This window comes from Nicotiana tomentosiformis, chromosome 6 (assembly GCF_000390325.3).
Source record: "Nicotiana tomentosiformis chromosome 6, ASM39032v3, whole genome shotgun sequence".
NCBI classification, from domain to species: Eukaryota; Viridiplantae; Streptophyta; class Magnoliopsida; order Solanales; family Solanaceae; genus Nicotiana; species Nicotiana tomentosiformis.
The window spans coordinates 122,122,614-122,133,883 of NC_090817.1; positions in this window are offsets into that span (position 1 = coordinate 122,122,614).

Consider the following 11,270-nt stretch of genomic DNA (forward strand, 5'->3'; position numbering starts at 1 on the left):
ATATGTGTAGCTATCATGTTTAGTCTATTACAACATGTCTACGTGTCTTAATTGTTTTTGTGAATTATGTGCAGCTTGCTTAGTGAATTTCCCGCTCCTTCCCTGACTGGTACCTAGCCTAAATTGTAAAAATTTCGTGATGTAGTTGTATTTCTATTTTTTGCGTTGCATATTTACTTTGGGACTACGAAACGGTATTCTGGGAGATCCCCCTGTCTTGCATATTTAAATTGGGACTACGGACGTATTCTGGGAGATCCCCTTGTCTTGCATATTTATTTTGGGATTACGGACATATTTCGGGAGATCCCCCAGCACTGCATATTTACTTTGGGACTACGGACATATTCCAGAAAATCCCCCTGTACTGCATATTCATTCGGAACTACGGGACTGCATCCCGGGAGATTCCACATTGTGTATCCCTTGTTCTGAGCCAAAGGTTCCCTTGACTGTTAAATTTCTTTGAAAAATTTTCTTTAACTGTTTACCGTAAAACTTACTTATATCTTTTTACTGTTTAATTTATTATATTTATTCTGGTAGAGCCTTAACCTGACCTCGTCACTACTCGATCGAGGTTAGCCTTGGCACTTACTGGATACCGATTGTGGTGTACTCATGCTACTCTCTGTACATGTTTTTCGTGTGCAGATCCAGGTGCACCTTATCAGCCGCACTATCAGTGAGCCGGGAAAGCTTTGGAGACTTCAAGGTATATATGCCACATCCGCAGACCTCGGAGTCCCCTTCTACTCTTTCTCATGTCCATTATCTTCTGTATTTTTCCTTGTTAGACTCTGATGTATAGAGACACTAGATTTTTCCTTCTGTAGTTTGTGATTCATGATGTTCCTGGTTTTGGGATTTGTTGTGTATTTTTGTATAATTGGTTAAATTCATATTTTTATTTTTATTTTTTTATTTCATTATTCTGCAAAATGTTAGGCTTACCTAGTTGTAAAGACTAGGTGCCATCACGACGTCACACGGAGGGGAAATTGGGTCATCACAAGTTGGTATCAAAGCTCTAGGTTCATAGGTGTTGTGATTCACAAATAGGTTTATTATAGTCTCGTGGATCGGTGCGGAGACGTCCGTACTTATCTTCAGGAGGCTATGTAACTGCTAAGAACAATCATATTTCTTTGATTTCCTTGTTGTGCGAGTTATTGACACAAAAAAAAATAAAAAAATCCTAAGATTCTATTCTATTCTTTCTCACAGATGGTGAGGACCCGTACCGGGAGGACCGACGATCAGGCACCCGAGACCCCTGTCAGAGCCGTCAGAGGCCGGGGTCGGGGTAGAGGACGACCACGCGGTGTAGCCCGAGCACCTGCGAGAGCTGCGTCAGAGGATCCCCCAGCAGCTCCAGCTGGAGGGCCAACACCGGAGATCCCTATTGCTACTCCAGCCCTCCAGGAGACTTTAGCTTAGTTCATGAGCATATTTAGCACTCTGGCTCAGGCTGGACTATTTCTGATAGCTCCCGCTACATCTCAGGCTGGGAGAGGGGCACAGACTCTCACAACCTGCACTCCTGAGCAGAGGGTCCAGGTTGATTAGGCCCCAGAGTATATTCCTATGCCCCCAGTGGCTCCGGTTCAGCATGAGATCAGGGTAGCTGCTTCTGAAGCAGAGCAACTCAGACTTGAGAGGTACAAGAAGTACCACCCACCTACTTTCAACGGACTAGCTTCAGATGATGCTCTCGGTTTTCTTGAGGAGTGTCATCGTATTCTCCGCACTATGGGCATTGTGGAGACAAGTGGGGTTTCTTTCACCGCTTTCCAGCTGAGGGGAGCAGCATATCAGTGGTGGAGTGCCTATGAGCTGAGTAGTCCGGACGAGGCAGCCTCACTCACTTGGACTCAGTTTTCAGAGATGTTCTTGCGTGAGTATGTTCCCTAGAGCCTCAAGGATGCTTGGCGCGCAGAGTTTGAGCAGCTGCGTCAGGGTGCTATGACTGTGTTGGAGTATGCAGTCCATTTCAGTGAGTTAGCTCGCCATGCACCGGCTCTGGTTGCTACAGTCAGAGAGAGGGTTCGTCGCTTCATAGAGGGACTCCACCCTAGTATTCGGACCAGTATGGCCAGGGAGTTGGAGATGGACATCACTTATCAGCAGGCAGTGAGCATTGCTAGGAGAGTGGAGGGCATGTTCGCCCGGGACAGAGAGGAGAGAGAGGCCAAGAGGTCTCGAGAGACTGGTCATTATTCAGGAGCTCGATCGCCAGCAGCACGCTATGGTAGGGGTTTTGTGAGTCGCCCTGTTCATGCAGCACTTCCAGCAGCCAGTGGTGTTCCAGCTCCTCCTAGACCTTAGGAGCCCTATTATGCACCGCCAGCATCCAGTATGCCTCCTACTCGAGGTGCTATTACCAGCCAGTCCAGCAGGCCAGGTCCGAGTCAGTCTCAGCTGCCGCGTCCTCCGTGGGGTTGTTTTGAGTGTGGTGACACTCGTCACATGGTTAGAGATTGCCCCAGAGCCAGGAGGGGTGCACCTCTACAGACTTATCAGCCTCCACGTGATCCACCGGGTCCTCAGGTCATTCTTCCAGCCCCAGCTACCACCCCACCTCCTCAGCTAGCTCGAGGTAGAGGTCGGGGAGGTCGAGGTCGCCCTAGAGGGGGAGGCCAGGCCAGGTACTATGCCCTTCCAGCCCGTTCAGAGGCCATTGCTTCATATTCAGTCATCACAGGTATCGTCCCTGTCTGTCATATGGATGCATCAGTCTTATTTGACCCAGGATCTATGTATTCATATGTGTCTTCTTATTTTGCTCCACATTTGGGGATATCTCGGGATTCTTTGAGTTCTCCTATTTATATATCTACTCTTGTGGGAGATTCTCTTGTTATGGACTGCGTGTATCGGTCATGTTTGATTGCTCTTAGTGGTTTTGAGACCAGAGCCGATTTATTATTGCTCAGCATGGTGGACTTTGATATTATTTTGGGCATGGACAGGTTGTCACCCCATTATGCTATTTTTGATTGTCACGCTAAAACTGTGACGCTGGCTATGCCAGGTTTACCGCGATTAGAATAGAGAGGTACCTTAGAGTATACTCCCATCGTAGATATTTCTTTTCTTAAAGCTCAACGAATGGTTGAGAAGGGGTGTGACGCGTATCTAGCTTATGTGAGAGATGTCAGTATTGATACCCCTATAGTTGAGTCAGTTCCAGTAGTGAGGGACTTTCCAGATGTGTTTCCAACTGATCTTCCGGGCATGCCGCCCGACAGTGATATTGATTTTGGCATTGATTTGTTGCCGGGCACTCAACCTATCTCTATTCCTCCATATCGTATGGCTCCTCCTGAATTGAAGGAGTTGAAAGAGTAGTTACAAGAATTGCTTGATAAAGGCTTCATTCGGCCCAGTGTGTCACCTTGGGGTGCTCTTGTCTTATTTGTGAAGAAGAAGGATGGTTCTATGCAGATGTGTATTGATTACCGCCAGTTGAACAAAGTCACAGTGAAGAACATCTACATATTGCCTCATATTAATGACTTATTTGATCAGTTACAGGGTGCCAGGGTGTTTTCCAAGATTGACTTGCATTCTGGCTATCATCAGTTGAAGATTCGGGAGTCAGACATCCCGAAGACTGCTTTCAAGACCAGATATGGTCACTATGAGTTTCTTGTCATGTCATTTGGGCTGACCAGTGCCCCAGCAGCCTTTATGCATTTGATGCATAGTGTGTTCCGGCCTTATCTTGATTCCTTCGTCATTGTGTTTATTGATGACATCCTGGTATATTCCCGGTCTCGGGAAGATCATGAGCAGCACCTGAGGACAGTGCTTCAGACTTTGGGGGAGAAGAGGTTGTATGAAAAATTTTCTAAGTGTGAATTCTAGCTTGATTTAGTGGCATTCTTGGGCCTCATAGTGTCTTGTGATGGGATCAAGGTAGATCCGAAGAAGGTGGAGGCAGGGCAGAGTTAGCCTAGACCATCATCCGCTACGAAGATCCGCAGTTTCCTTGGTTTGGCGGGGTATTACCGTCGCTTTGTGGGGGGATTTTCATCCATTGCAGTACCTATAACCAGGCTGACCCAGAAGGGTGCTCCGTTCAGGTGGACTGAGGAGTGTTAGGAGAGCTTTCAGAAGCTCAAGACAGCTTTGACTACAGCCCCAGTATTAGTATTGCCTACAGGTTTGGGGTCCTACACTATCTATTGTGATGTCTCGAGGATTGGCCTTGGAGCGGTATTGATGCAGGATGGTAGGGTGATTGCCTACGCGTCTAGACAGTTGAAGGTGCATGAGAAGAATTATCCGATTCATGATCTCGAGTTAGCGGCTATTGTTCACACCCTGAAGATCTGGAGTCATTATTTGTACGGTGTTCCCTGTGAGATTTACATTGATCACCGGAGTTTGCAGCACTTGTTCAGGCAGAAGGACTATAATTTGCGTCAGCGGAGGTGGTTGGAGCTACTTAAAGACTATGATATCACTATATTATACCACCCAGGGTAGGCCAATGTAGTGGCCGGCACCTTGAGTAGCCGGGCAGAGAGTATGTGGAGTTTGGCATATCTTCCGGCAGCTGAGAGGCCCTTAGCCTTGGATGTCAGGCCTTAGCCAGTCAGTTTGTGAGATTGGATATTTCAGAGACTGGTCGGGTATTAGCTTGTGTGGTTGCTCAGTCTTCTCTTTATGACCAAATCAGAGAGCGCCAGTATAATGATCCTCATTTTCTAGTTCATTAGGACAGGGTTCGACGAGGTGATGCCAGAGATTTGACTATTAGTGATGACAGTGTGATGAGGATGCAGGGCCGGATCTGTGTGCCCAATATAGATGGGCTTCCGAGTTGATTCTCGAGTAGGCCCACAGCTCGCGGTACTCCATTCATCCCGATGCCGCGAAGATGTACCAGGATTTGAGATAGCACTATTGGTAGAGGAGGATGAAGAAGGATATAGTTGGGTTTGTGGCCAAGTGTCTAAACTATCAGCAGGTCAAATATGAGCACCAGAGGCCGGGTGGATTACTTCAGAGGTTAGAGATCCCAGAGTGGAAGCGGGAGCGGATCACCATGGACTTTGTAGTTGGACTTCCACGGACTTTGAGAAAGTTCGATGCTATTTGGGTGATCGTGGATCGGCTGACCAAGTCAGCTCATTTTATTCAGTATTGACCAATTATTCTTCTGAAAGGTTGGCTGAGATTTATTCAGAGAGATTGTCCGCCTTCATGGTATTCCACTATCCATTATTTCAGACAGATGTACACAGTACACTTCACAGTTTTAGAGAGCCGTACAGCGGGAGTTGGGTACTAGGGTGGAGCTGAGCACAACCTTTCACCCTCAGACGGACGGGCAGTCCGAGCGCACAATTCGGATTCATGAGAATATGCTCCATGCCTGTGTGATGGAGTTCGGAGGGTCATGGGACCAATACTTGCCACTTGTAGAGTTTGCTTACAACAACAGTTACCAGTACAACATTCAGATGGCACTGTATGAGGCTTTATATGGTAGGCGGTGCCGGTCCCCAGTAGGATGGTTTGAGCCGGGCGAGGCCCGATTGTTGGGTACAGACTTGGTCTAGGATGCCCTGGATAAGGTGAAGGTGATTCATGAGAGACTTCGCACAGCCAAGTCCATGCAGAAGAGTTATGCGGACCGGAAGGTTCGTGATTTGGCATTTATGGTTGGTGAGCGGGTCTTGCTTCGGGTATCGCCTATAAAGGGCGTCATGAGGTTCAGGAAGAAGGGAAAGCTAAGCCCGAGGTTCATTGGTACTTTTGAGATATTGCGGCGAGTTGGGGAGGTTGCTTATGAGTTTCCCTTGCCTCCCAGCCTAGCAGGAGTTCACCCGGTATTCCACGTATCTATGCTCTGGAAGTATCACGGTGATTCGACTCATGTATTGGATTTCAGCTCAGTCCAAATGGACAAGGATCTATCTTATGTTGAGGAGCCAGTAGTCATTTTGGACAGGCAGGTCAGAAAGCTCAGGTCAAAAAATATTGCTTCAGTAAAGGTCCAATGGAGAGGCCAGCCGGTCGAGGAGGCGACTTGAGAGACCGAGCAGGATATGCGCAGCCAGTACCCTCATCCTTTCACAGTTTTAGGTATGTTTTTATAATCGTTCGAGGATGAACGATTTTTTAAGAGGGGGAGGATGTAACGACTCGGCTGGTCATTTTGAGAGTAATAGCCCCGATCCCCTATTAACTGCTTTCCCCATATCTATTTCTGCTATTGTGACTTGCCGGGATGATTGGTTTTGAGTTTTGGAGTGTTTTGGGACACTTAGTCCCTAAATAAGAGCTTAAGCCTTAGGATTTGGACCATAGTCGAAACTGTGTGAAGATGACTTCGGAATGGAATTATGTCGGTTCCGTTAGCTCCGTTAGGTGATTTTGGATTTTGGGGTGTGTCCGGATTGTGTTTTGGAGGTCCGTAGCTCATTTAGGCTTGAAATGGCAAAAGTTGAATTTTTGGAGTTTTGGGCCGACAGTGGAATTTTTTATATCGGGGTCGGAATCCGATTCCGGAAGTTAGAATAGGTCCGTAATATCGAATATGACCGCGTGCAATGTTTGGGGTCAATCGGACGTGGTTTGATAGGTTTCAGCATCGGTTGTAGAATTTTGATGTTTCAAGTTCTTTAAGTTTGAATTGGAAGGTGATGCGTGATTTTAGCATTTTTTGAAGTGATTTTAGAGCTCGACTAAGTTCGTATGGTATTTTAGGACTTGCTGGTATATTTGGTTGAGGTCTTGGGGGCCTCGGGTGAGTTTCGAATGCTTAACAGATCACTTTTGGACTTTGGAAGATAGCAAATTTCTGGTGTTCTGTTGCAGGCATTTTATTCATCGCGACCGCGAGGGAGTCCTCGCATTCGCGTAAGGTATCTGGGAAGGGCAGCTGAACTACTCATCGCATCCGCGATGTCTCTCTCGCATTCGCGAAGGTGTGGAACCTCGAAGCTGCGCGTTCGCGACATGGTCCTCGTGTTCGCGAAGAAGAACTGGAGGCAGGCGAGATTTCGTGCTTTGCGTTCGCGATGGAGATCCTACGTTTGCGAAGGGTAAAGCTGAGTGGTCTTTGCGTTCGGGATGGAGGATTTTTGGGCCGAAGTAAATTGTACTTCGCGAACGCGAGGGCATGGCCGCGTTCGTGAAGAAGGACGCGTTTGGGCAGTATTAAAGTTTTCAAAAACGGGGGTTATGCCATTTTTATCAAAAACTTGAGTTGGGAGCTCGGAGATTGGATGAGGGATTGAGGGATTTTCAGAGATATCGATTGGGTAATGATTCTTAACTCCTTTATGGTTATATTCCACTAATCTATGCTTGAATTCATCGTTTAATTTCAGATTTGGGGTGAAAAATTGAGAAAAGTTCTTAGGCCGAATTTTGGTATCGAATTTGAACAATTTTGGTACGAGTAAACTCGGGAGTGAATGGGTGTTTGTATTTTGCGATTTTTACTCGATTCCGAGACGTGGGCCCCACAGGCAATTTTTGAGTTAATTTCGGAATTTTTGTTAAAGTGTTGATTTCATTAATTAGATGAGTCTATTATGGTTGTATTTATGATATGTAATTATTTTTGGCTAGATTTGGGCTATTCGGAGCCGAATATTCGTGGAAAAGGCATTGTGACCGATTGATTGAGCTTGGTTCGAAGTAAGTGGCTTGCCTAACTTTGTGTGGGGAAAATCCCCTTAAGATTTGAAACTATTGTGATATGTGAGCTCCGTGTACGTGAGGTGACGAGTACGTACACGGGTTAGTTGTGGTAAAACCCGATTTTCTTACTGAGCAGCAATATGTTTTCCTATTATTTTGAGTTATACCATTTTAATGAGTACAAATCTATTATATTCCTAATTAAGTTATTCCAATATATGTAGCTATCTTGTTTAGTCTATTACAACATGTCTACGTGTCTTAATTGTTTATGTGAATTATGTGCAGCATGTTTAGTGAATTTCCCGCTCCTTCCCTGACTGGTACCTAGCCTAAATTGTAAAAATTTTGTGATGTAGTTGTATTTCTATTGTTTGCGCTGCATATTTACTTTGGGACTACGAAACGGTATTCTGGGAGATCCCCCTGTCTTGCATATTTAAATTGGGACTACGGACGTATTCTGGAAGATCCCCTTGTCTTGCATATTTATTTTGGGATTATGGACGTATTCCGGGAGATCCCCCAGTACTGCATGCTTACTTTGGGATATTCGGGAGATCCCCCTGTACTGCATATTCATTCGGGACTACGGGACGGTATCCCGAGAGATTCCACATTGTGTATACCTTATTCTGAGCCGAGGGTTCCCTTGACTGTTAAATTTCTTTGAAAATGTTTCTTTAACTGTTTACCGTAAAACTTACTTATATTTTTTTACTGTTTAATTTATTATATTTATTCTGGTAGGACCTTAACCTGACCTCGTCACTACTCGACTGAGGTTAGGCTTAGCACTTACTGGGTACCGATTGTGGTGTACTCATACTACTCTCTGCACACGTATTTCGTGTGCAGATCCAGGTGCACCTTATCAGCGGCACTATCAGTGAGGTGGGACAACTTTGGAGACTTCAAGGTATATCTACCGCGTCCGCAGACATCGGAGTCCCCTTTTACTCTTTCTCATGTCCATTATCTTTTGTATTTTTTCTTGTTAGACTCTGATGTATAGAGACACTAGATTTTTCTTTCTGTAGTTTGTGATTTACGATGTTCCGGGTTTTGGGATTTGTTGTGTATTTTTGAATAATTAGTTAAATTCATTTTTTTTTATTTCATTATTTCGCAAAATATTAGGATTACCTAGTTGTAGAGACTAGGTGCCGTCACGACGTCACACGGAGGGAAAATTGGATCGTGACAGAAAGCCGCTTTATTAACGTTACGCCAAGTCCATGGAAGGAAAAATCATTGAATTAATTCTTCAAACACAAACAATCCCCAATATTTTGTCTGGATGTGGAAACTTAGGAGTTAAATAATAAAAACGATGTACTCTATTTATTCATTTATCATGAGTAAACGTTTTTTTTTTTTTTTAAAAAAACAATGTTTAAACTTCAAAAAATATGTTATTTTTACGTATGACATTATCTTTGGCTTTTTAAAAAAATAGAATTTGATATTTTTATTTATTTTAAAAGGCATATACTAAAATAATATTGGCAGAATACATAGACAGACATTTTAACTATCCCAGAAATTTTACTTGAACACCTCAACTAAGCCATTTACCAATGGAACACTTTAACTCTATCTTTACTGTACCATTTTAACATGTCCAATTGACATGGCAAATAACGTGAGCATCACAGTTGTTGAGCGCATGAACATTAAACATATGCTGACAAAAACTATTTCACGGTAAAATACAAACGGTCAAAATATACCCCTTCCCTATTATATAAACCCTTCTCCCTTTTTACTTTGTCTCTTAAATTCAGCCATGTTTCTTCACCCTTTTCTTGATTTTCTAGTTTAAAAATTCTACACTTCTCTCCAATTTGAAAGTAGTCTCGCCTGAGTGTTCGGATTTTGGCTTAATCTCTCAATTTTTTGGATAATGTCTCTCACACCAAGAATCGATTCATATCGGTGTGATCATGAATGTCAATTAAAAACTTCATGGTCTCCATCTAATCCTGGAAAGGGGTTCAATGGATGCAAAATTGAAAAGGTAAGTGTTAATTAACTACAATCAATTATTTAATATGTTGTCCCCGATTTTAGTTTGAATCGATTTCTTTTTTCTTTAAGAACAAAGGTGGATGTAAGTATTTTAGGTGGGTTAATGACGAGTTTCCTAGCCAAACGAATAGGGTTATTTTGGATTTATTAAACAGGGTCAAAGCTTTTGAAGAAGAAAGGGCTCGAGCAAGAATATGGAGGAAGAAATTGGCTTCTGTTATAGTAATAATGCTAATTATCTGGGTTTTCTATTGTGCCTTTGATTGTTGAAGTTGTTGTGGTTCTACATGTAGTTGGAGTAGAAGATTTTTGATGCCATTATGTCATCTATGTCTTAGCTCTTGTATTTTGCGTTTGTAATGGTGGTTTATATATTTTAGATGTATCTTAACTGGTAGTTTGTGTGAATGTAATTGTGGTATGTGGCCTTATTTCAATGAATTGAGGAAATTTTCTGCCATTTATTTTATGTACTGGTTCAAATATGGAATTTGAAGTGCTAACATGTTGAAGTTGTAATTGAACTCAACTGATAAATACTTAACAAACACCCATCGCAGCCTACCATCTTCAAGATTTACCGAGCACATACAGTCCAACTTATGAGCCATATCTTATGTTCATTTGAAGAAAAAGCACAGCAATTGCATTCACAACTATTGTAAAGGTTGTTGAGGCTGCCAACTGATATTATAAAAGCAACAAATAGTACGAATGTTGAGGCTACCAATAGCATTTAAATTGCATTCACAACTAAAGTGTTATAAAACAACAGTCATATTTCCAAAAGTTGAATAGAAATGCAACAAAGCTTGAATATAACTTCTTAAAATAGTGTCAACTAGTGACCCAAAAATGACAGAATAATTAATCCAAGTCTGGATACTTAGCAAAATACATGAACTCAAAATAGCATAATCCTAACACAACTACATTCTTGAGGATGCTCTTTTGCATTATGGTTCTGGAGGGGCTAGACTTGCAATTGAAGAGGTAGTTGATGAAGATCCAATTTGGTTTCTCCTGTTTGCACTTAGTTGTTGTAGCTGGGAAGTAGTAATAGTATTTCTGCCTTTAAACTTAAGCCCAAAAGGTTTAAAATTAAGATCAATATTGTCTACTCTAGTATCCTTCACAACCTTAGTCCCATTTGATTGCTCTTTTAACCACAATAGTAAGTTTTTTAGGAGCAGTTGTTGGAGGTGCATTTGGAATGCACCCATGCAAAATCTAGTATTTTTCCCCTTCCTCCGCCAGTGGTTGTATTAGTTGCACTAGATTCTTGAGTTGCTTGACTTCCTTAGTTTTCTTGAGTTTCTTGAGTTGACTGTCTACTTGTAGACTCTCCAATTTTACCCTAAAAACAATTCCAGTTATAACATTTATTTAAGTTAACATTTGAAGTGAAAAGAAAGGTGAAAAACATTACAACTTACCCTTGATTGGAAGGAAGACTTGTTATGGCCTGCTTGATGACATTTTGAATATGTCATCTTCACTCCTCGCTTGGAGAGATTGCCATACTTCCTTTTTTAAGGCTCACTCTTGGCCTTTCTTCTTTTTTTGGGGGGGGG